The sequence below is a fragment of the Pteropus medius genome, unplaced genomic scaffold (assembly GCF_902729225.1).
Source record: "Pteropus medius unplaced genomic scaffold, Ma_sr-lr_union100, whole genome shotgun sequence".
Classification (NCBI taxonomy): Eukaryota; Metazoa; Chordata; class Mammalia; order Chiroptera; family Pteropodidae; genus Pteropus; species Pteropus medius.
Window position 1 is genome coordinate 18,157,990 of NW_024346667.1, and position 24,451 is coordinate 18,182,440.

Here is a 24,451-nt window from a genome sequence, read left to right on the forward strand (position 1 = left end):
CCCACCATATAAAAATAAAAAGGATTATGAGAATACTACAAACAATTGTATGCCAATAAATTAGATAACCCCATGAAATGAACAAATTCTTAGAAACACACAAACTACAAAAACAAACTCAAGAATAGATAATCTGAATAAGCCTATAATAATTAAATAGATCTAATCACTAATTAAAAACTTTCACCAAAAGAAAGCTCAGGAAGAGATGATTTATGGGTGAATTTTACCAAACTTATACAGAAGAATTAACATCAATACTTTTCAGTTTTTTTAAAAAATAGAGGAGAAGGTAACACTTCCTTATTCATTGTATAAATCCTGATATCAAAAGCAGATAAAAACATCACAAACTACAAATCAAAATTCCTATAGAATATTCTCAACAAAATACTGGCAAATAGTATTATATGAATACTGCTTCATATTAAAATGATCATACACCATTGCCAAGTGGGATTTATCCTAGGAATAAAACCTTGGCTCAGTATATGGAAGTCAATCAATGTTATACACCACATTAGTAGAACTGAGGGGGGAAAGCACAGGATTATCTCAATAGTGACAGAAAAAGCATTTGACAAAATCTGACATCCTTTCACAATTTAAAAAAAAAAAAAACAGCCTAAAGAAACTAAAAGCAGAAAAGAACTTCCTCAACTTTTTAAAGATCATCTATGAAAAACCCACGGCTAACATGTTTATCCCCTCAAATATAGAACAAAACAAGGTTGCCAATGTTTACCACTTCCATTCAACATTTTACTGAAAGTTCTAACTACGGCAATTAAGCAAGAAAAGAAAAGAAAAGGCATCCAGATTGGAAAAGAACTAGTAAAACGATCTCTATTTGTAAATGACATAATCTTATAACATAGAAAACCCTAAGGAATATATAGATAAACAAAAAATTAGAGTTAATAAGTGAGTTCAGGGAACTTTCAGGATATAAAATTAATATACAAAAATCAATGTATAATAGCAATGAATAATTGAAAATGAAATTAAGAAAATAATACTATTTATAAAAACTTAAAAGAATATAATATTTGAGAATAACATTAATCAAGGAAGTGAAAGGTTTCTACACTAAAAAAAAAATTGTTGAAATAAAGAGGGCCTATATAAATGGAAAGATATTTCATGTGCATGGAACGAAAGACTTAATATTGTTAAGACAGTAAAATTCACCATATTTATGTACAGTCAATGCAATCCATATCAAAATTCCGACTGCTTTTCTTCACAAAAATGGACAAGCTGATCTTATAATTTATGTGGAAATGCAAGTGTTCCCAAATAGCCAAAATAATCTCGAAAGTGAAAAACAAAGTAGGAGTACTCACGACTCCTGATTTCAAAACTTACCACAAAGCTACAAAGCTACAGTAATCGAAAGAGTGTGATACTGGTATAAGGGTAGACATATAAGTCATCGGAATAGAATTGAGAGCCCATAAATAAATAAGTATATATATGTTTTTTTCTACATATATTTATGTTATGTATGTGTGTATATATGTATGTATGTGTATGTGTGTGGGGGAGGGGTGTGTGTGTGTGTGTGTATATATATATATAGTCAATTGATATCAATGAGGTTACCAAAGGTATGCAATGTGGAATGAATAGTCTCTTCAACAAATGGTGCTAGGGCCACTGAATGAAGTCATATAAAAAGAATGCATTTGGATCCCTAGCTCACACCATACATAAAAAAAAAATAACACAAAATGAATCAAAGAGCTAGATACAGGAGTTATAACTATTAAACTCTTAAAAGAAAACCAATTTGTAAATCTTCATGACCTTGGATTAGGCAATGGCATCACTATTAAGAAAGGAAGAAGACAACACACATAATGAGAGGAAATATTTACAAACCACATATGATAAGGGCCTAGTATCTAGAACATATTACGAATGTTTACAATGCAACAATAAGAATCCAATGTAAAAATGGGAAAAAGATGTGAATAGACATTTTGCCAAAGAAGTAATACATGGCCGATAAGCACTGAAAAGATGCTCAATGTCATTCCTCACCAGAAAAACAGAAATAGAAACCCCAATAAGAAACCACTTCAGACCAACTAGAATGGCTATACACAATAGCAAGTGTTGGCAAGGATGTAGAGAAAATGGGATCCTCAGACATTGCTGGTAGGACGGTAAAATAGTGCAGCAACTGTGGAAAACAGTTGACAGTCCCTTGAAAAGTTGAACAGAGTTACCTTGTGACCCAGCAATTTCACTCCTAAGTATATACCTAAGAGAATTGAAAACATATGTTCACACAAAAACTTATAAAGGAATGTCCATAGCAGCATTTTTTATAACAACCAAAGAACAGAAATGACACACATTCCTTAACTGTGAATGAATAAACGAAAGCGATATATCCGTATAATGGTATATTATTCAGCAATAAAGAAGAATAGAGTACTGATTCAAGTATAACGTAGATGAACCTTGAGAACATTCTGATAAGTGAAAAAAGAAAGACACAAAAGTACAAAGAAAAATACAAAAGTGTTATATGATTCTATTTATGTGACATGTCCAGAATAGGTAAATTCACAGAAATAGAAAGTAGATTAATGGTTTCCAGGGGATGGGGCGAGGGAAAATTAGGAGGCATGTGGTTTCCTTTTGGAGTAATAAAAATGTTCTGGAATTTGGTAGTAAATATAGTAAAAACCACTGAATTTTACACTTTAAAATGGTTAAAATGGTAAACCATATGTTATGGGAATTTTATCTCAACCAAAAAATAAAAATAAAAAAAATTATGTCCCTGTTGGCCTCTTGTTGCTTATTCTAAGATATTGTCCCATCTACCTGCATATACCACCGCTGCCCTGACTTGCTTGTGTTCAGCTAGTTACTGGACTGAAATATACAGTTCTGGTACCCTTAGAGATCACAAGAACATTTTCTTATCCCCATCACCTTCACTAAGATTCCACTTCTGTTGCTGTGTTTTTAGTTTCCTTTTAGTCTTTCCTCATTTCATTCATTTCTCTTTCCAGCTCATTATCCTTTTGTTCGTTTTTGTCTTTAAAGCTTGTTTCCTATCTATAATTTTATTCTCTTTCATAGAGTTCTTATCTCTTCCATTGAGATACCTAAGAATTTCTTAAAATTTTCTTCTGTAAGTTACTGTAACTAATATTCAAAGATATCATGTAATAGTGTCTGGTATATAGTTTTTGCTAAACTTTGGTCAGTAGAGTAATATTGTATAATTTTTTACTTTTATTATTATAAAAATTAAAAGGAATTTGACACAGCAATTTTAGAGTTTCTCCAGGAACGACTTAATTATTTACTGCCATGAAGATTCGCAACATGCCCACATATTATTCATCAAGTTCTGCAGTAAGTGCCTTATAGACATCATACCATGTAATCTTCACAACTCTATGATTATTTAAGTATAGGAAAATTAAGTAATTTACTCTTCCATGAGAAAATAAGGAAAAATTTTGTTAGGAAATGGTAGTCCTTGAAGAGCTACTAACTGCCTCAATGTCACCAATGTGACTAAGAAAACATAAACAAAACACATCTTTATTTTATTTATTTATTATTATTTATGCCTACAGCACCTGGTCTTCCTAGGTGGTCTCCCATCCAAGTACTAACCAGGCCCAACCCTGCTTAGCTTCTGAAATCAGACATCAGGCTTGTTCAGGGTGACATGGCCATGGACCATGGACCGTGGCTCCACTGGGGCGTGAACCCAGGACCTTCTGCATGTAAAGCAGACATGCTAGCTGCTACACTATTGAACCACTTCCTCAAACACATCTAAAAAGGATCAATTACCTTATGTATAGCCCTTTTTCTTGGCAAGTGTGCACATTATCTCACATTTCAAAATATATATCCCATGGATGTGGTGATTATAATCATTTTTACTGAAAATATTCAATATTCAATATACCACCAATATTTCTCGGAAAAAAATGGTAGTCATTCTGAAATTACTAAGAGAGACCCAATTTAATCTCCCTCTGCAGGTCTTGAGATTCCTGACTTGACAAGACCCAATCTCTTTACTCATGAACCTCCCTACAGCCCTTCTACTGGTAAAAGATTTACTACTAGGCACCATGGAAAGACAACATGACAAGAGCAATCTCTCATCTCATTCAGGAAGCTTGTTTTTTGAAAAAGGTTGAAATACTCAAAACTATGTAAAACTCATCTCTTAAAATCCAAAAGGTCCTCTTCTCTGATCTAAGTCAGTAAAAAAGAAAATAATCCTGTTTCTAAATGCTTCTCAAAGGCACAATGTAACAGAATGTTAGGCTCATGAAGTCCTCTGTGTCATCTTCCCAGAGCTGGGTTGTTTTGGATAATGGCCTAAGCAGATGACCTCTGGGGACTCAGCGTACCATAACTACACACGTTCATGCTTATGACATTCCTGGGAAAATCTAAATTTTGAGAATATAAAAATTTGAGAAGTTGACTCCCATGATATTTTCCCCTAGCTTTATTGAGATATAATTAGTATACAAAAATCGCCCACAAATAATATATGTGTAAAATAATATATTACATGTTACCAGGTAATAAATATATTAATCACCTCCAAAAATGTCCTCGTGTCCTTCTGTTTTTCTGTTTTGTTTTGTTTTACTTTGTTTTACTTTTATTTTTTATGGTAAGAACACTTAACATGGGATTTACCCTACTAACAGATTTTTAAGCCACAATGCCTTATTATTAACTATAGGCATTATGTATGAAAACAGGAAAAAATTATCTAGAACTACCATATGAGCCAGCAAATCCATTTCTGGGTGTACATCCAAAAGAACTTAAATCAAAGAAATATCTGCACCACCATGTTCATTGCAGCATTATTTACAATGGCAAAGACATAAAAGAAACCTAAACATCCATGGACAGAAGAATGAATGGATAAAAGAAATGTGATACATAAATGGAATACATAAACGGAACACTATTCAGCCTCGAAGGACAACCACTGCATGATTCCTCATATATGGAATATCTAAAGTATCAGAGGTACAGAAATAGACAACAGAATGGTGGTTACCAGGGAACAGGGGAGGGAGAAATGAGGAGGTGTTTTTCAATAGGTATAAAGTTACAGTTATATATGATGAGTAAGTTTCAGAGATCTTCTATACAACAGAGTCCCGTGAAATTTTTCATGATCAGTCTCTAATACTAGCTTTGACATGTCCACTGACCTCCAGAAGAACGACTCAACATTCCATTATTTCCAAATACTTTGTTACAATATCAGGCAGGTAATGGTCGTATTTCTTAAACAAGATTGAAATGAAACCGCGACTGATTGAGATCACTGGATTATCCTACCACCTTTACTATGTCATAAAATCTTTTGTTTCTCCTAAATCATGTTTTTAAATCTTACAATGTTGAGACGTAACTCCTCATAATTTAAGCTGATCAAATAGAATTTACTAGGCATTGAAGCACACATTAATCTTTTCTAAATTTTAATTTTTTTTTAAACTCTGAGACATTCAGCAATCAATAAAAGTAGAATAAATTATCTTTTTATCTCCTCACATGTTAGGGAAATGAATCAGCAAGCACAGCAGTGAGAGGCTGTTCTGCCTTTTTATGAGTTGACTATGCAAGCAGTAAAAGGTCTCAGAGAGTTAAAATTTAGGCTTCTAAACTCTCATTTGAAATGGAACAAACAAACATGTTCACAGCAATTAGTATTTGCATATACCTTACTATTATCAGACATGTTCACATGCGTTACTATATTTAAATCATGATAGAACACCTGAGACAGATATTTCTGTCTTGAGGAAGTCAAGGTACAGAAAGATTAAATGACTCCATAAAAGACACACAGAGACCCCAGGCAGATTCCTGGTTCAATGCCCAAAGCTCTTTCTCATTTTATTGTTTCATGGAAGAATCCATAAAACTATCAAATTTTGTCTCCTCCTAATGAAGTATGCTCTTACAAATGGTTATCATAAATGCAGGCTCCTTGCAAACATTATCTTTGTGATGGTTTTTAGTTCTTAGTCATACAATTTTGGGTAAAAATATTTGGACAAATGTAATTAATTTCTCAACAAACTATGAAAAACTGGACTTTATAAATGTCAGGTATTTTAAATTTATAAGCTTTAAGTAACTACAACTAAGATTAATTAATTCTCTGAAATATCAATTATCATAAAGGCATGAAATCAATTCTCAGTTATTCACTCAGATCATCATGGTATATATATTTTTTTATCTTAAGATTATTTCTTTCTTTCTCTGAGCATACTTCAGGTTATATCATCCTGATCAGGGAATACAAATGATTATTTCTTTCTTTCTCTGAGCATACTTCAGGTTATATCATCCTGATTAGGGAATACAAATGAATATAAATATTGGCTTTAAAAAAGTATATAATTAGGATAAAAGAAATAATCTTAAGTCATATATGTACAAATAACCTTTTGCGACTTTCTTCCAACTAAGTGAATAATCAAAAGTTCATAGATAGAAATAAATAAGTGATTAAAACAACATATATTCAAACATATGTATACATATATAATGAATACACACACACACACACATATATGTTTTTCAATAGGTATAAAGTTACAGTTATATATGATGAGTAAGTTTCAGAGTTACATATATGTGTGTGTGTGTGTGTGTATATATATATATATTCACATAAATGAGTTCACTCCAATGACAAACTACCGACCACAGAGTGTACATTCTAGTTTTCACGTTTATACATTTCTAACTCTCTTGTCTGACAATGAGAAATGTAGCTCACATTATACTCAGTATATTTATTTGATTTATTTGATTGTCCAGTCATCAAATACACAGGAAGTAGTTGCCAATTGTTAACCCATAGCACTACAAAGAGTGAACAACAACAACAACAGAAAAACCCCTACTATCTGGAGCTCAATTATTTATTTAAAACTTTTAAAAATCTTTAATCTGAGGGCATAGAATCAAAATACTGACCTCAAAAGCTATTCAAGTTAAGTCCTTTCTCTATCCAGCATGACAATGTTATTCATTTGAAATACAGTTATGTTCAATTTGTCTGGTTCATTTTTTTAAATTTTATGTTTCTTTTGAGTGTGTACAATGTTATCACGGTTCCAAGAGGTCAAAACTATCTAAAAGGTACACTCAGAAAAGTGCCATCCCATGCCATCCCTTCCTGGTCATTCCCATCTTCCCCTGTGGGTTGCCAGTCTTATTTTCTAATATAACTTCCCTAATGCCCAGGAGAAATACAGCCTGAGATACAACCACAAAGGTGCTTTAATCATATCTGACACCACTCTTAAACATCACAAAGGGAAAAATTTCATTTGACACAAGTTTTTGTTTGTTCGTTTCCACAATGAAAAAGATTCAGAGTTCGATTGCGCGTGGATTATCTTTTGTATTGTGACACCAACAAGTACAGAGAAAATGACAAGACCGAAGGCAGCTCCCGCTATCTGCCAAAGAGAGAAGTGGCCTTGGTGCAGCATGAAAGCGGACACCCGATAACATTATCAGGAATAACGCATTAAATAAATTTTAGCTATTATTCCCTTAATTGGTCCAATCTCTAATTTGAACCTGCTATAGTATGCAAAACAAGAGAAATCAAAAACCTTCTTCCTCTACTCTGACAAATATAAAACAATGATATAAGAAATGTAATACTGAGTAAGACCTCTGGCTCATTCAGCCAAGCACTCTTTCTCTAGAGACTATAACCAAAGGACAATACACAATTAGAGACAACTGTCTGACTTCATGTTTACAAAAGAACTATAAAAAAGTAAAAATAAAAATAAAATAATATATCTTCCCCATGACTCTCTTTGTAAAGTATACAGATACATGTATAATTTTATATTTTCCTTTTTTTCTTAACCAAAAGTTAGTGTGCTATAGTTACTTTTCTGCTCTTTGTTTCTTGGAAATCACTCTATCTCTGATTGTGGAGCTCTTCATCATTCTTTTGTAGCAGCTGCAGAGTATTCTATTATGTGTTTATTCCACAGCTCATTCAAATAGCACTCTTCTATATATAGCCATTCAAAATGTTCCAACATATTAGATTACAAAAAAAAATACTGCAACAAATATCCATGTGCAAAAGTACTTTTACATTGTTGAAGGGATAGCTTTAGGATAAATTCCCAGGAATAGTATTGCTGGGCCAAAATGTCAACGCATATGTAGTTTTCTTAAATATTGCCATCTTCCCCTCCGTAGGGGTTGTACCAGTTTGCATTCCCATCAGCAATCTATGACATGCCTGGTATTCCACATCCTCATCAACAATCTTGATTATTACCTTAGACTTCTGGTTGTCAGAAGACCATAATTGGCCTTCATTGGGCTACAAGCAAAATGCAGGGAGGACTGTGTTCCTTCTGAAGGCTCCAGGAGAGAATCTGTGTCCTTGCCTTTTGTAGCTTCTAGAGGTCTTCTGCATTCTTTGGGTCATGCATGGCCCTCTCACTCCCTCTTCAGAGCCAGCAAGACCGCAGCTCTCTTTCCCTTCTTCTGCCCTCACATTTCTCTCTCTCTATGTAGCAGTAGCCAGAAAAGGTTCTTTACTTCTGATTCATGCGATTATGTTGGGCCCACTCAGATAATCCACGACAACCTCTTCATCTCAAACCTCTTACCTTTAATCATATCTTCAAAATCCCTATTGTAGTGTGAAACAGCATATTCAGATCTCCAGTGTTAGGACATGGATATTTTTAGGAATCGTGATTTTTTTATATATTTTATCATTCAGTGTTGAAATGTTTCTTTCTGGAGTGATTTTTGTCTGCGTTTGATCTAAATTCTCTCTCCTTTCCTCCTTTTGATGAAATCTCCTAAGGTTTCCATTTCCTGGTTTTCACATCCTCAGGCTTAAAGGGCCAGTACAGGTCTGTTGCAATTTGGAGTTTATTTTTCTCAGAGGTTACTTACAGGTCATGGTAATATCTGTCTCCTACTAATGTAATGCTGAAATCATGAGTCGCGTATGATTTTATTATATTCATTGAATTTTATGTTTCAGAGGGATTATGTATGGAGAGATTCGAATTCTGTTGGCTGTAAAGTTGCCGGTTTTATGACTGTTAATGTATAAATTAGGCTTTTTCTAAAGCCTTTCTAGGGCTTTGATACTGTTAGTACAAATGAATTTTGAAAATGAGAATACCACATATTACCCTTAATCACCAATGATGTCAGTAAAGAATAAAGTTCCAGAAGTATTTTGAAAAATGGAAGAGATAAACTACTGTTGCATCATGCAATGAAAACTAGTAACTACAATGTGCTAAAGGCTAATGAACAAACCCCACTAGAAAACAAGGCCTCCTAATTAGTTACACTTGCCATTTTACACCTACTCTATAAGCTAGCTTTTATCTGCAGCTGCTCTAATCAATAGTGCTTTGTTGCTAGCGAGCATTACTCTTTTATAGCTAGTAAAATAGGAACATAATGTTTTAAAATCTCTCAATAGCTATGTTTGAATGTCTCCCTATTTATGCTCTGCTCTCCATTTGTAAACAATGGTCACGTTCTCTGATCACTTTCTAGGTGAGTTCTCTTTTCAAGAAAGATTTCATTATTTTATCTCTTAAGATGAGAAACAGCCAACGCACCAAGTTTCATTAATCTGAGAAACACACTATACAGAAAAAAAAATTAAAGAAATTTTAGACAAGTTGGTTTTTGTAATTTTTTGACTATTTTTTAAGCAATATGTTAATCAAATGACACAAAAGGGTACATCATGAAAAAGATCTCCACCCAACTTTAAAGACTTACTCCACAGTTCTCTACTCAAAAAATAACTCCCATTACAATTTTCTAATTTAATCTTTCAGACAAAGTTCATTGTACTACACTGACATATGCATATATTCCCCTTTATAAAAGGTGAAGGGGAGCAAATTATACTACCAAATATATTTTTTTCTACTTAACTATGCATCTTGTAATCTTTCCTTATCAACACACAAATCTATCTCATATTTTCACAGCTGCATAATATTACTCTGTATGGTAAATCCATGATTTATGTAAACACTCCCTTATTAATGAATTTATACAATTAAATTTTTAATTTGAATTCTCATTGTTATGCACATTTACTTAAGACATTTATTCACTGCAAGCCAAGTATTTTCTTTTCAAGAACAGTAAAGACTTAAGAGTATAAAAGAGAATCTGATTAGCAAATAAATAATAAAAATGTAAGGTCAGTCTTCCACATGAAAGAAGCTTAGAAGTTAACATTCCCATCCTCACAAGAAAAAAAGCTGAACAAACTGAAAATCATTGGACTGAATACTACCTGGGTTAATATTTAGTCCATCTGTGTAGTTCCCAGGCCTCTTTCTTATATTAGACCCACTGGAGACAAGATCATAGAGTAAGATGCTACAGCGAAATCAGAGACGGGCAAACTGAATCACAGCAAACATCAGCTTACTCAAAACAGAAGTCACTGGAACCATAAACTGGTAGGAAGACCTAAACTGTAATTTTGACAAACTGCTGGTGGCTAAATGTGGACTAGCAACTCCTGAGGGGCTATAGCCTGGCTGGAGGGTCTGAAAACCTTCATGGGTTTTATCTCTAGGAACTTACCAGATTCTGCTAGTAAGGAGCCAAGAAAACTCCCTTCTAGTCTCTGAAAGAGGAAGGGGAAAAAGTAACCATTTTGAATTACACCAAGATAATTCTCCATAAGGAAGGCATATTCTCCAGGTTATCCTACCTAGGATATTTATCCCATTCCAGCCACCTCTAGCCTTCTCGCCTTACACAAGGTCAGGAAGGAGGTGGGAAAGCTAAGAAACACTTGTGAAGGTCACGATGGGGAGGACCACAGACCCACTACAGGGGTCTCCAACCCCTATGTCATAGACCAGTACTGATCTGTGGTCTATTAGGCTCCAAGCCACACAGCAGGTGGTGAGCAGCGGGTGAGTGAGCAAAGCTTCATCTGTATTTGCAGCTGTTCCCCAGCGCTAACATCACCACCTTAGCTCCACCTCAGATCATCAGGCATTAGATTGTCATAGGAGCACTGGTCCCTGGTGCCAAAAAAGTTAGGGACTGCTATACTAGAAGACTATCATATGACTATAGAATGCTTCTCCTTTGCCCCCGCTTTACCACCACACTAATAGGACCCTCATGTAATAACAGTAGATAACAGCTGAAAAAGCTACAAGACATAGATTGTATTTAAAGAAGAGTCCTTCGTGATACACAAAGACAATGGGGAAAAAAAAAACCAAAAACACATTAGAGGAACTTGAGCCTCTGATACCTATAGTGAAGCAAACTGAACACAGCCCAAGTCCTAGGCAATGACATAAAACCTCAGATTGAAGGACTATTAATCTCAGTTCCTATTATGCAATGTCTAGCTTCCAAGAAAAAAAGTATAAGGCATGTTAAATAAATTGAATTAATAATTTAAAAAAAAAATTCGCTGAGATGGTTTCACTGGCGAATTCTTCCAAGCATTTAAAGAAGAAACTTCACCAATTCTCCATATATATTTTATAAAATGGAAACTGAGGGAACACTTTCTAGTTCATTCTATGAGGTCAGCATGACCCTAATGCCGAAACCAGACAAAGAAATTAAATGAAAGAAAAACTATAGACCAATATTTGTCATGAACATAGATACAAACATTCTCAACAAAATATTAGCAAATTTGATTCAACAATGTATATGACAGATTTTTTAAAATATACTTTCTCAAAGTGAATAATATTAACTTACAAATCATGCCCTGCTGTAGCAAGTCCTCACTAAACGTCATCAATAGTTTCTTGGAAACTGACTTTAAGTGAAATGACATATAACAAAATGAATTTTACCAGAGGCTAATTGATGCAAACAAGATTTAAGTTTCTAAAGCATATTTCTGGTTACAAAAATATCTCCAAATTTTTAAATAAAGACCCGAAACACTTCTAATACTACATTGAAATAAATGTGAACTTACATATATTTAAGAAAGATAAACAAAAACAAGTAAGACAATTATCTTCCAAACCACTGATTCCAGGTTAGTGGTGTGGGTGGCCAGAGCCTGTCCTGGTCTCTCAGGGCACAAGGCAGGACCCCAACCTGGACAGGACACCTTGCCTCGTAGAGTGAGCATACACACGTGCGCGCGCGCGCACACACACACACACACACACTCAGACTGGGATGTGGAAGAAACCAGGGTTCCCGAGAAAAACACATGCAGACTTGGGGAGAACATGCAAACTCCACACACACAGTGGCCCTGGCCAAGAAGCAATTTTTTTTCTTGTCAATGTTATAACAAAATGACACTGAACAAAACATTATTCAAGGACCTACTGTACTTTACGCTGCCTTAATGTTTATCTGAAATTATGAGATTCTTATGCATTATGGGTAATTTACTTCTCTTCCCACGCCCACATGCTAGGTTTAATGCTTAGCCTTTATAAGAAGATTTGCATTTTCTACTCTTTCTATGATAATTTTTCACCTACACTCCACCCCCATACAGCCATGCAATCTAGAGATAGATTTTAAAAATATCCTGAGAACCATTATCATCCCCAATCTACTAGCTGATTATAGAACAGCCATCCATGAAAGAATACTTATGGCAGCAATCATTTGGTTTATCTTTTGATATGGGGAGTTGTTTGAGCTGTTTTCCTTCAATATTTTAAGCAGAAAACAGGGTCCTTGCTTTTGTGAAAATTACTTTCTAATGAAAAAAAGCCATTAATTATAATAAATGTATATTTGAAAGTAGTTACAATTGTCATAAAGAGAAGGAAAAGAGTGTTAGGAGACAGTGTCACAGGGGAACTCAGTACAGTTTGGGGAACTTGGGGAAATCTCAGTGAAACGTATAATGATGGAATTTTAGGTATTTCTACTACAACTGTTTTGAGCTGAGGGCCTTCTCTAGAACATATAAAAAGAAACTTGGATTAAGGCATAATAACAAGTTTTTATAAAAGCATTTACTTAATATAACAATAGTGGGTATTTTTGGTCAAGTCGCTGCCCAGTGCAGATGGACATGTTACCGCTCTGTTCCACACAGTCATTCAAGGATCAGCTCCCATCCTATGGCTCTGTCCTTTTATGGATTCTCATAGTCCTCTCTATTCAGGGAAAGGACATAGAAAGACAGTGTGAAGTTTATAATGGAGCTATTTAAGAACCAGGCTAAAAAGAGATAAACATCAATTCTATTCACATTCCATAAACCACGGTTTCATGGCCACATCTAACTGCACATTTATACCAGGATTGCCTTGGAATAAAGGCCTGATTTCTGGCCATAAACAGAGCAGAACTAACTGGCTCATATTAGAATGAATTCTGCAGTAGGGATTGCAGAGACAGACTATAATGTGACCTTCATGATCCCCCCAACTCCTGATGTTCACCCCTTTGTGTAATCCCCTCTTCTTGAATATAGACAAGACTTGTGATTTGCTTCTGATCAATAATATATGGCAAAGGTGATGAAATGTCCCTCCCGTAATTATGTTAGCTTATAAAAAACTCTTAGTAAACTCACTCTCTTTCTCTCTTTCTGGCTTTGAAGAAGCGAGCAGCCACGTTATGAGACATGGAGATATTTCTATGGAGAAGACCAAGAGGTAAGGAACTGCTGGTTGCCCTAGGGGATGAAAGAAGCCTCTGCCTGACAGCCAGCAAGAAACTGAGGCCCCAAGTCTTGCAGCTTTGAGGAAAGGTATTCTGCTAACGACATGAATGAGCTTGGAAGCAGATGCTTCTCCAGTTGAGCTTTCAGATGAAAACATGATCCAGCTGACACTTGGATTCCAGCCCAGCAGACCCTGAGCAGAGGACCCAGCTAAGCCAAGCCTGAAATCCTGAACTCCAGAGCTTGTGAGGCAATGAATGTGTGTTGTTTTAAGCAACTAAGTTTATGGTAGTTTGTTGTGTAGCACTAGAAAACAAATAAAGTAACTTCATTTGCTCCTCTATCTGAGGTATGCAGCTACTCTCAACAAGGTTTGGTTCTCCTAATCTTAAAACTTTACTGTTTAAGGTGGATTTGAAAATAAACAACACACACATCAGCTTACATGTCAATTCTTGTTTCCCAGTCTTCAAGAAAGGGGCCTTCCTGGCTCTATTAGCTAATCATCCTCCCATGCTGATTGTGTTTTCTTCTTGCCAGATATACCAGATGAACACTCAACTCTCTTATCTGTGCAATTATTGAAATCCTGCATTACATTAACTTTATGCCTGATTTGCTTTTAAATTTATAAACATCATTCCACATTTCACACAGATGAATCATAAAATAAAAACAGAAGTTAGCACAGCAATTCTTATTCAAACTCGTAACCAGCACAGCACAGCACAGTAGGGGGCCTCGTGGCTGCCAACCCCATATGCCCCAAGCTGCTAGGCTGAAGAGCACTTGGCTTCAATCCCATCTCCCATCTCCCTGGTCAGAAATATCAGGTCCTCAGAGAGTAAAGAAATGCTCAGAAGCCGCCCAGGATAGAGCTTTGAATCGCTGGACTCCTCAGCCACCCGGAACAACTGACAGATGGAGTAGTTATGGAGCCAGGTGGGGAAGCTGAGCTTCATCTCACTGCCTGCCCATCAGCCTATCCTTCTGTTCCTCCAGGATGTCCCACAGGAACTCAGGTGGCAGCAAGGATTTGAGAGGATGGGAAACCCTTAGCAGTAGCTTCCAAGTCAGCACGCAAAGCTCAGCCAACATTTGGGAATCTAAGCCAACGGCCCCCTTTCTGTGCAAGAAAAAAGACCAGGTACTTTCCCACGATAGGGAGAAGGAGCTGCCCTGGACAATAAAAGAGGCACTGGCCACATGTTGGCTTCACCCTATAGGCAGATTTAAATAAACCGCACAAAAGCGCATAAGATCTTCATCTCAACCAAATAAAAGGATTTGAAACACCTATATGCACCTCTTTGCTCAGAATATAAAAAATTGGGGTAGCTAGTCAACACCATCTCATCTACCTCTATCGAAACAATTCCCAGCCTTAATATTCCTTCTCTTTTGCCACTTCTCACCCACCAAAACATGAATTCGACCTGGTATTTTGTCCACGCTCTATACCTCATCATTTCAGTTTTCCTCTAGTCACATCTTCAACTTTGCGACAAGTAAAAATTCATACACACACACACACACACACACACACACACACCTGCCACTTGAAAATATATATTCCTAGAATGGAAGAGCAAAATGAAAAGAGTGAAAACACATATTAAAAGTTCAACTTGAGAAAAACATACCTGCCACTGCAGATAAACGGGAATAAAAAAAACTAAAAATAGTTCCTGGGCAAAAATCATCCTCATCTGCAAATCAAATCAGCAAATGTTTACTGAGCACTCACTATATTCAAGACACTTAGCTTGATGTTAAAAAAGGCATAAATTACAATTTCTCTCCTTAAAAATTTATCATTTGGTATGGAAGCTAAAAAAAGAAGAGATTAAGATGACACCATAGTATACATTGTAGAGTGCAGTACCATTTATTAACCATTTTTACGAGTGTAATCTTGACTAATCCTTAGAAAAAGCTTGCCTTTTAAAAGATAAATCTTTGTCTTATTAAAACTGACCAGAAAAAGGGATGTCTCAGAGATGTGATCTAGTGAGGGCCACCCAGCAAATAAGTGTTTGAGCTTCATCTAAACATAGTTTTTCTAACTCCAATTTAATGTCCTTTTTAGGTTATACATTTGTCTCTAAATGAAACAAACTGTAAGTGTCAAAGATGTCCGTGAACGGGAGAAACCACATAGAATCACACAAATGAGTTGACGTGGGGGTATGGAATTTGAGCCCAGCCCTGAAGCTTTTAGCAATCAGGGAAGCAGAAAGAGGTAAACTCTGGGTTGAGGAAATGTTGAGAGCAAGGGCTTAGAAGCATGAAGCATGAATAAGATTAATATATTTAGGGCTCTGTGAGTATAAGTTACTGAATGTCACCCTCATTTTGCACTCATAATTATTTTCCATGTCTATAAAATAGAAAAAAAAATCTTTTCCCTGAGCTGGGGTTGGGGGTTAGGCGGCACTCCCATGTATGTCGGAAACAGCAGTTATATATGTGGCTTGCTCCAAACTGCCTGAGTCCAGATCTCATTTCCATCACTAGCTGTGTAACCTTTGCAAGAATTGCCCCAGTTTCCTGACCTATCGGATGGAGATTCTTAGAGTACCTAACTCAAATGACTTTAGTGAGCATTAAAAAAGTTATCTCCTGTAAGGCATCTTCGGAGTAAGTGCTCAGTAAATACTGAGGTCGAATCCGCCTGAGCATCCTGCACGACAGTTGTCAAACAATCCAACCTAGAACCATTAAAGCAAGGAAGGCTGAGAACATAGTCGAGGGCCTCGTTCTTGGCAGCCAGGCTAGCAGTTCTAACAACAGCGCAGAGTCCTGAAAACCCCCAGCTGCTATGAATCAGTTGCTTCGAGCCAAAATGGATTCTGAGCAAGCCAAGCTTTATAGATCTAATTAGAAAGTATAGTTTTATGACTCCAAAGAGTGTGGAAGATTCATATATGTTGTGTGTCTCTGTTTCACAGCAGTCATAAAAATTAATTGAAAATCTTTCTTCAGCATCAAAGTAACGTTTTCCTCTTTATTTCACCTAAACATTTAGTGTCTGTTTTTAAAGAACTAGGTTCGAACCTAGTTCTTTTTGTATTTTGAACACCTATAATTTATTTATGAGTCCACACTCTATTTTGTTCTGGGTTGGGTTTTGTTTGTTTGTTTTTTGAATATATGATGCAGTCCTTGACTTTCAACAATGGTCTCCGTTTTATGGTTTCTACAAACTAGTGGTGATAATCACCAAGAATTACGTAACAAAATACTGATACTCAGATTAGACATAAGAAACTTTCTTAGCTTTAGATACACAGTGTATATTCTAAATATCAGAGGATTAGCAGAGAGAAGGAGGAAGGAGGGATGAAGCATAGATATAATTAGCATATTGTCTCAACTAAAAATAAAAGTAATGAATCTTTCTAATTTGTTAATTTATCAATGAAAGACATGGCATAATAAGTTAATCAACCTTAGTTGCATGTTCAGCTTATCACCTTATATTGAAAGGAATTATCTTTAAAATATATTCTTTAAAAATCCATATTAGTTAAGATAATCTTTGAAGCCATGTTTGCTCATATAAGACATATAACAGATATAGGACAGAAGGTGCTGGCCTAGGAGGTATAATGCCTATGGTGCCTACTCTGTGCCTCGTGCTTTGCACACATGATTTTAGTTAACTGTCCCCACAAACCTAGGAAGTAGATCAGATAAGTTCCAGTGTCCTGATAATCTTACTGTGGCTCATAAGAAAAGTGATTTCTCCAATATCCACATCAAATAATAAGTGGTATGAAGATTCAAGCCCAGGTGTTTCTGATGACAATGCCTGACCATTAGTCCCTGTTGTCCACTGCCTCCCCAAAACAAAGGAAAACTATAAGCATTGCTGGGAAGGGCAGGGGCTCTGTCCTCCGTCCCCTCTAATCTCTTCTTTGTTCACTGCCTACTTTGGCCTAAGATGAGACCTTATCTCCAAAGGCAACTGGCTTTTCCTGTTATTGCCACTATTAAGAATTACCTCCATTATTACTTATGAGGTTAAAAAAATAGAATGGATTCTGGAAATTTCTCCACATCACTATGAACTCCTTAATAAAATGCAGAGTGTAAGAGGATTTCTACATGTATGTATGAACATGTAAATTCTTAGTCACATAAAAATATAATTGCAGATAAAAAGTCTGAGATCTGTGCAGTTATATTTTTCCTACCTAATTGAAGGTTAACTCTGAAAGTCACTACAACACATACAGAGGTGGACATTAATTCAGATTAATTAATTAATTCTATATTCAGAAAATCTGACCTTAATAATTTTTATCTTTAGAAATATATTGAAAAAATCTTGGATATCTTTCTAAAATACGTGAATTTTTAAGGCAAACTTTTTATTAAGGTGTAACATACATACATTGATGTACAGAGATCATAAGTATTCAGCCCAGTTAATTTTCACAAAGTAGACATGTAGAAATAAATAGACCATCCCCAGCAACTGAGAAGCCCTCCTTGCATCTTTTCCTAGTCAAAACTCCTTCCTAAGGGTAAGTACTGTCCTGTTTTCCATTACTGTTAAATTCTGTCTGATTTCTAACTTTAGATAAAATCATGGACTGTGTTCTCTCTGGTAATAGGCTTCTTTGTTCAACATTACATTTCTGAGAATCATCCAATTTGCTGGATTTATTGTTTCATGGTTCATTTATCTACATGCCATTAAATGAGTAGTCCACAATTTATTTATACATTTTACTTTTGATAGATTTTGGGGTTGTTTCCAGTTTGGGGCTATTACGAATAGTGATTTTATTAAAATCCTTCTGTTTCTCTTTGTGCGTGTTAGTACAGTGTCTGTGGCATATATACATAAGAGAAAAATTGCTGTCATGAGGTATATGTATATCCTCTTTTAGTAGATTATTACAGTTTTCTTAAATGAATTCAATATTTTTTTAATCCTTTCAACAGTGTATCATAATTCTGGTCGCTCCCAATGCTCTCTAACTCTTGTTTTCTGTCTTTTTCATTTTAGCTATTTTCGGGTATATGTATAAGAGAATCACTTTGTGGATTTAATTTTACTTTCCTGATGACTAATGAGATTAAGCATTGTTATGCTTTTATTATACTTATTGTTCATCTGGTATCTTCCTCTATGAAGTATCTGTTCAAGTCTTGCCCATGTTTCTACTGGGTTGCCTTTTCATTTTCTTTCGTAAGTTTTAAGAATTCTTTATATATTATGGATATGAGTACATTACGGATATGAGTCACTTTTTGGATATACATGTTCTGTCAATGTCTTCTATTCTTTGGCTTGCCTTTTCACTGTTGTCATGGTGCCTCTGGATGAACAGAAGTTTTTAGTTATAGTTCACCAAAGAAATGCTTATTATTTATTCATAGAATATTTTCCTTTGGTGTCAAATTGAAGAGTGGCATTAAGTGAATGCTCACAAAACATCTTAAAGGCGAAGAAAGGATTACACTAAAGGCTAAACTCTGAGACAGGTTTCTGTACGCTGCAGGCCAGTTTCCTGGGGCTTATCGTCTTTTTGCCTGACTGTAGAGGATATCAGAGGGCAACATGTCTGTCATGAAATAGGACTAATCAGTTTGAGTTTACATTTAAAGCAAGTGAATTAATTAAGACAGTGTGTGCAACAGTCGTCGGATAGGTTTTTCAACATGCAGTCGGAGAAGCTTCTACAGTTGAAAGTCTTGTATGGTTCTTTCATGAGCAATGTCAAAACCAAGAAGTCTTCACAGAGAATGTAAGTAAATAAATCGTCGCATTGATGAGTCCACACTGAAGCTAGTTGCTCTTAGTAAAATGTTTGCACGTATAAAACAAATGGACAGTTTTATCTTAAAAGGAATACAGTTCTATATGGGTCTAATGAAAAAAATGAAGAAGGAAATAATGCTGTATAAATACCATTAACAACAGCAAAAAAGTAAAATAACAAAGAATTATATGACACAGCTTATTTCCCCTCTTCAATTTGGTTAGCCAGGCCATTTAGGCTAAATTCAGTGTCCAATAAAATGTTAATACTCTAGCCGCCAACATACCCATTTTTATTGTAAAATCAGCATAATGTATTGGCTAAGAATGAGCTCTATGTAATTACACAGCCTGCTCTTAAATTGGAGTTCTACCACTTACCAGCTATTTACTTTTGACAATTTTTATAGCTGTCCTAACCATCAGTTTCTTTATTTTTATAATAGGGATTATAAAAATCTCTACCTTTTGGGTTTTTTGTGAAGATTTAATAAGAAAAGTCATGTAAAACATTTATTCCTCATATGTCATACATTGTACTCAACATTTTAAATATATTTTATTTTAATAATTTCATTTTATTGTAAGCTAGTTCTAATTTTTGAATGCTGCATATTAATAGCTAACATTTATTAAATGTTGCTAGACACTAAACACTAGACAGTTCAAAGTCTTTAGATGTCTTAATCACTCCACTATACTGAATCTTCGCTAACAATAAGTTAATTAGCTATGAAAAATAATTTTGTTAGCTGTTAAATTTGGCTCAAACTTCCTGGGGAAAAAAAAAGAACCCAAAGAGTGAAATCATGTAGGCCATGTAATTCTCAACATCTGATAGACAGAAGTCATAAAATTTGCCGTCTCATAAGTTTGTGGTAAATAACAAAAGACATTATATGCATAAAGTGTTTTGAAAGTAATGTTACTTTCTGGTTTCATATAGATGATAGTATTAAAAAAATGAGTGCAAAAGTATGTAATCTTTCTATATAAGTAAACACGACCTAAGTAAACAAAGCTAGGAAAATAAAGTGGTAAGGAATTGGGTGAGCTTAGCCAAATAAGAAGATAAATGTCTAGGAAAGGACATTTCTCACTCATTGGAGAGACAATCAATACTTGAAAGCATGTTTGCAGAAGAATCACTTTATATTTGATCCACCTTCTCTGAACTCAAGGACAAGACATCGTTGTTGGTGGATTGCAAATTCTATGTTTGATGAAGAGATGGGCTTCTTCGATCTTGGTCGTGTATGTCAAGGTTCTTAGACGTAATATCTTGAATCCGAGCCACTTTTGTAACAAGTATAACTCATGGAATCAATTTTATTATTTTTTATAAGACTGTACAAATTCTTTAGCATTCTATCCTTTCTTAATTTTAACAACTTGATGGCTTTGGCGGATATATTAGGCACTATTTAATGGCTATGAATAATATCTCATTCTGGCAAGTAGCCCAACTGTAAAAAAAGTTATCAAATTTAATCAAGACAGAATCGCATATACCTCACTAATGAATTTATTGATTAAATTCTTATAAGAATTAAAATTCTTATAATTCTTACTATGTACCAGGTACCACTTCTAAGTACTTCATATATATTTACTATTAACTTCGACAGCCATAATCCTATGAAGTAATTACCACTGCTATATTTCCTTTTACGGATCAGGAAACCAAGGCATAGAAAAGTTCAATAACTTTTCCACATCACTCCTGTAGGGAGTGGAGTTGAGATCTGAAGCCAGGCTGACTGGACCCAAAGGCCTCACTCTCCACCGCTACTCTCTACCACCTCATACATTTTGTTGTGTAAGATGCAAAATGCAAACTAAATGTGAAAGTTTGAACTTCAAAGTTGCTTCCTTGGTCTTCCCCGAGGAATCAGTTTTGTACCTGATTACTATGTTCTTTCTTCTTCGTTTATCTGTATGACTAATTCCTTCTTATGTTTAAATGTTACTTTACTGTCAGGAAGAAATAGTCACTCTTTCCTCTGTGCTCTCTCGTAACTTGTACATTCCTCTAATTATAGCACTTTGCACATGGATCCTTATTTTGGTTTGCGTCTTTCTCTCCCTACTGCACATAAGCTTCTTTACTGTAGAAACTATGGCTTTGTGATCTCAATGCCTAGTGCAGAGGAAGGTAGGAAGGAAAGAGAAAGGAAGGGAGAGAAAGAGAGAGGAAAACAGGAGAAGGGAAGGGAGGAAGAAAGGGAGGGAGGAAGGAAGGGAAGAAGGTACGAAAGAAGGAAAGAAGAAAGGAAAGAAAGAAAGGGGGAGGGAGGGAAGGAGAGAGGAAGGAAGGGAGGGATTTGATTCTTCTTTTCTCCATATGAATCAGGATTGTGCTTTAATAGGCATTGTATTCAGGAATCCTCTCCATTTAGATGACTCAGATATAAAGAGGGCCTATATAGGGCTGTAAATTTATCAGCAAAGCAAGGAAATATGTTTTAAAGTAAAAAAAAAAAAAGAATTCTGCAAGGAAGAGGAAAAAGAGAATAAAATAAGGGAAGAAGCAGAAGCGTCTTGAGGATATTTTGAAACTGCTGAGACACGGGAAAGAAAGCCAGCTCCCTCTCTCCTCTACTCTTGTTTAAGGGAAATACTTCGCTGATTAAAACAGGAGCTGGATCACTTCCAAAAGACTGCATCGCTCTCTATTTATTACCTTTATTCAACCTACAGATTGAGGTTTGCAAACATGTCACTCGTTCAAATACTTTGAGTCTTGGGGACAGGCTTCAACTACAATTAATTTCATCCCTTTGCTGACTACAGCTACGATCCCTCTGCCCTTCACCTGTTTTGCTCTTTTTCTCCCATTCACAGCTTTTACTGACTTAATCAATGGAATCATATACTATAGCCTCACAATTCCATTTCGCTTGACTCAGACTCATCATCTGTTCTCCTAACAAAAATTCTGGTGACCTCTACTTCTAAAGATCTTAAGCAATGGTGCTGTGAAATTCTTTAATTTCTTCTTCACTGCACCATTCTGTAGGTGCCCCACCCGGGATGAATTTGTGTATCGTATTAACTTGTTCTCGGTTTCCCTTGTAGCCGTATATTGAAGCAACATTTTCTACTTTGACAGTTTTTTCAATTGGGCCAAAGTTTTGCTTAACTTTCCAATAAATGTCATCTCAGTGCCTAAGATGGATTGGTTTGGAGGCACCCAAAGCCATTACTGGCCTGGCCCAGTTCCTGGCAACAGAGCCCATGTCGTGGAGCTGGCAATGCAGAGCCTGTGTATTTGTAAATAATGAAATGAGGAAAGCTATTTATGACTGCAGTATATTTAATCCATTAATCCAATAGACTTTTTAAAAGCCAATCCCCTGCTTTGGTCTCTCTGGAATAGAAAAGCCATCTCTACCAACCCAGAACAATTTATTAAAAGCTTAAGAGAAAAAAGCGGGGGGAGGGGTATGCTCTTTCTTGTGATGTCCCTTGTTTCCATTTTTCAGGTCTATTTTTACTATTTTTTTTTCCATGTGTGATTTTATATTTATAAGGTCTAGATGCCTCATAAACATAACTTTGAAATAAAATCGAATATTTCCCTCTTTTCCAAATTTTATGCTAAAATGATGGGTTTAGAAACATGGGTTTCAGATTTAGGTAGCTTGAATTCAAAGGCTAGATGTGTCACCACGTTTCTTGGTAAAGTCGATCAAGTGCCTTAACCTCCCTAAGCCTTAGTTTTCTCATCTGTTAAATGAGAATAATAATAGCTACTTTTCCAGATTCTGCAACAACTAAATTAAATAGTGACTCTGTACCAGATCTCTGCTATTGGTCACATGCACAACCCTTTATAAATAAAAACTGCTAATAAGGAGCACATGGTTCTCAGGAAATTTTTTAAATTGTCTCTCTTGTCTCTCTGATTACTGCTTTGACATCTCTGAGAGTCATTAGGGAGATGGTAGGCAGGATGTGCGTCACCAGATATCAGAACAGTTTGCTAATTTGATGAGTGCCTAATCTGCAGCAAGTTATCCCTTCTGGACCATCCAGGGTGGTCCTCTCCCACCCTGGGCTGCATGTGGGGAGCCTCCAGGGACAGGGGGAGGCTGGAGACCTGGGGAGCAAGTCAAGCATTTTCAGGGTGTTCAAGTGGTTACTGAACACTAAGCACTGGGTTAGGGCAGTATGCTGAGCTCCAAACATTTTTTTTTTTTTTGACCAGATTCATTTTTTTGGACCAGATTCATATGAAGCTAGCCCTAAATGCATGAAAATCTTAGTTTTCTAAATTCATTTTCAATATATTTGGAGTCCTGCAATTTTCATTAAAATAGTCATAAAAGTCCTATCCACTCCAATACCTATTGTGTATGTTTCTTACATCTTCTGGAAGTGTTTTCACTCACATGTACTAAAAACAACACAGACCATTGCAGTTGACCCCTCCTGGTGTTGCACGCCGTGGGCCATAACATGTCAGGAGTCTGGCTCCGAATGCCTGTAGAAGGATTGAGTCAGTGCCTCCATCTTACTGCACTGTACTTAGAATTGTGGTTTTTTGTATTTACTCCTCTGCTAGATAGAAAGCACCTTGAAAGCAAGGTTCATTTCTAATTTATTTCACCAGGCTTCACAGTCTCTTCACAATACCATACATACAGCAAGTACAATTACTGTTTGTGAATGAATTTTAATGACTCAGAAACCACAAGTGACATGCCAGTCTACCCTTGGAATCAGGTCTGCAATTTCTGCTTTGTTTAGAGGAAATTGAAGAACTGCGAAACTGTATTTGTTTCCCCCAACTAATTCCCTTACTTCTGCTAAGAAAAAAAAAAAACCAATTTAATCCAATTCAATAAACATCCTAATACCAAGTGCAGTAGACTGTGTTAATCATAAGCTTTGGGTTCAGACGGATCAGATTACAAAAGGGGGCACTGTGTGAACTTAGACCAGTGACATCATCATCCAAACCT

General features: G+C 35.7%; 1 pseudogene; it reads right to left on the reverse strand.

Moving 5' to 3' along the window:
* Window positions 1–3,599: 3,599 nt before the first annotated feature.
* Window positions 3,600–3,715, reverse strand: LOC120613610 (uncharacterized; annotated as a pseudogene).
* Window positions 3,716–24,451: the final 20,736 nt, after the last annotated feature.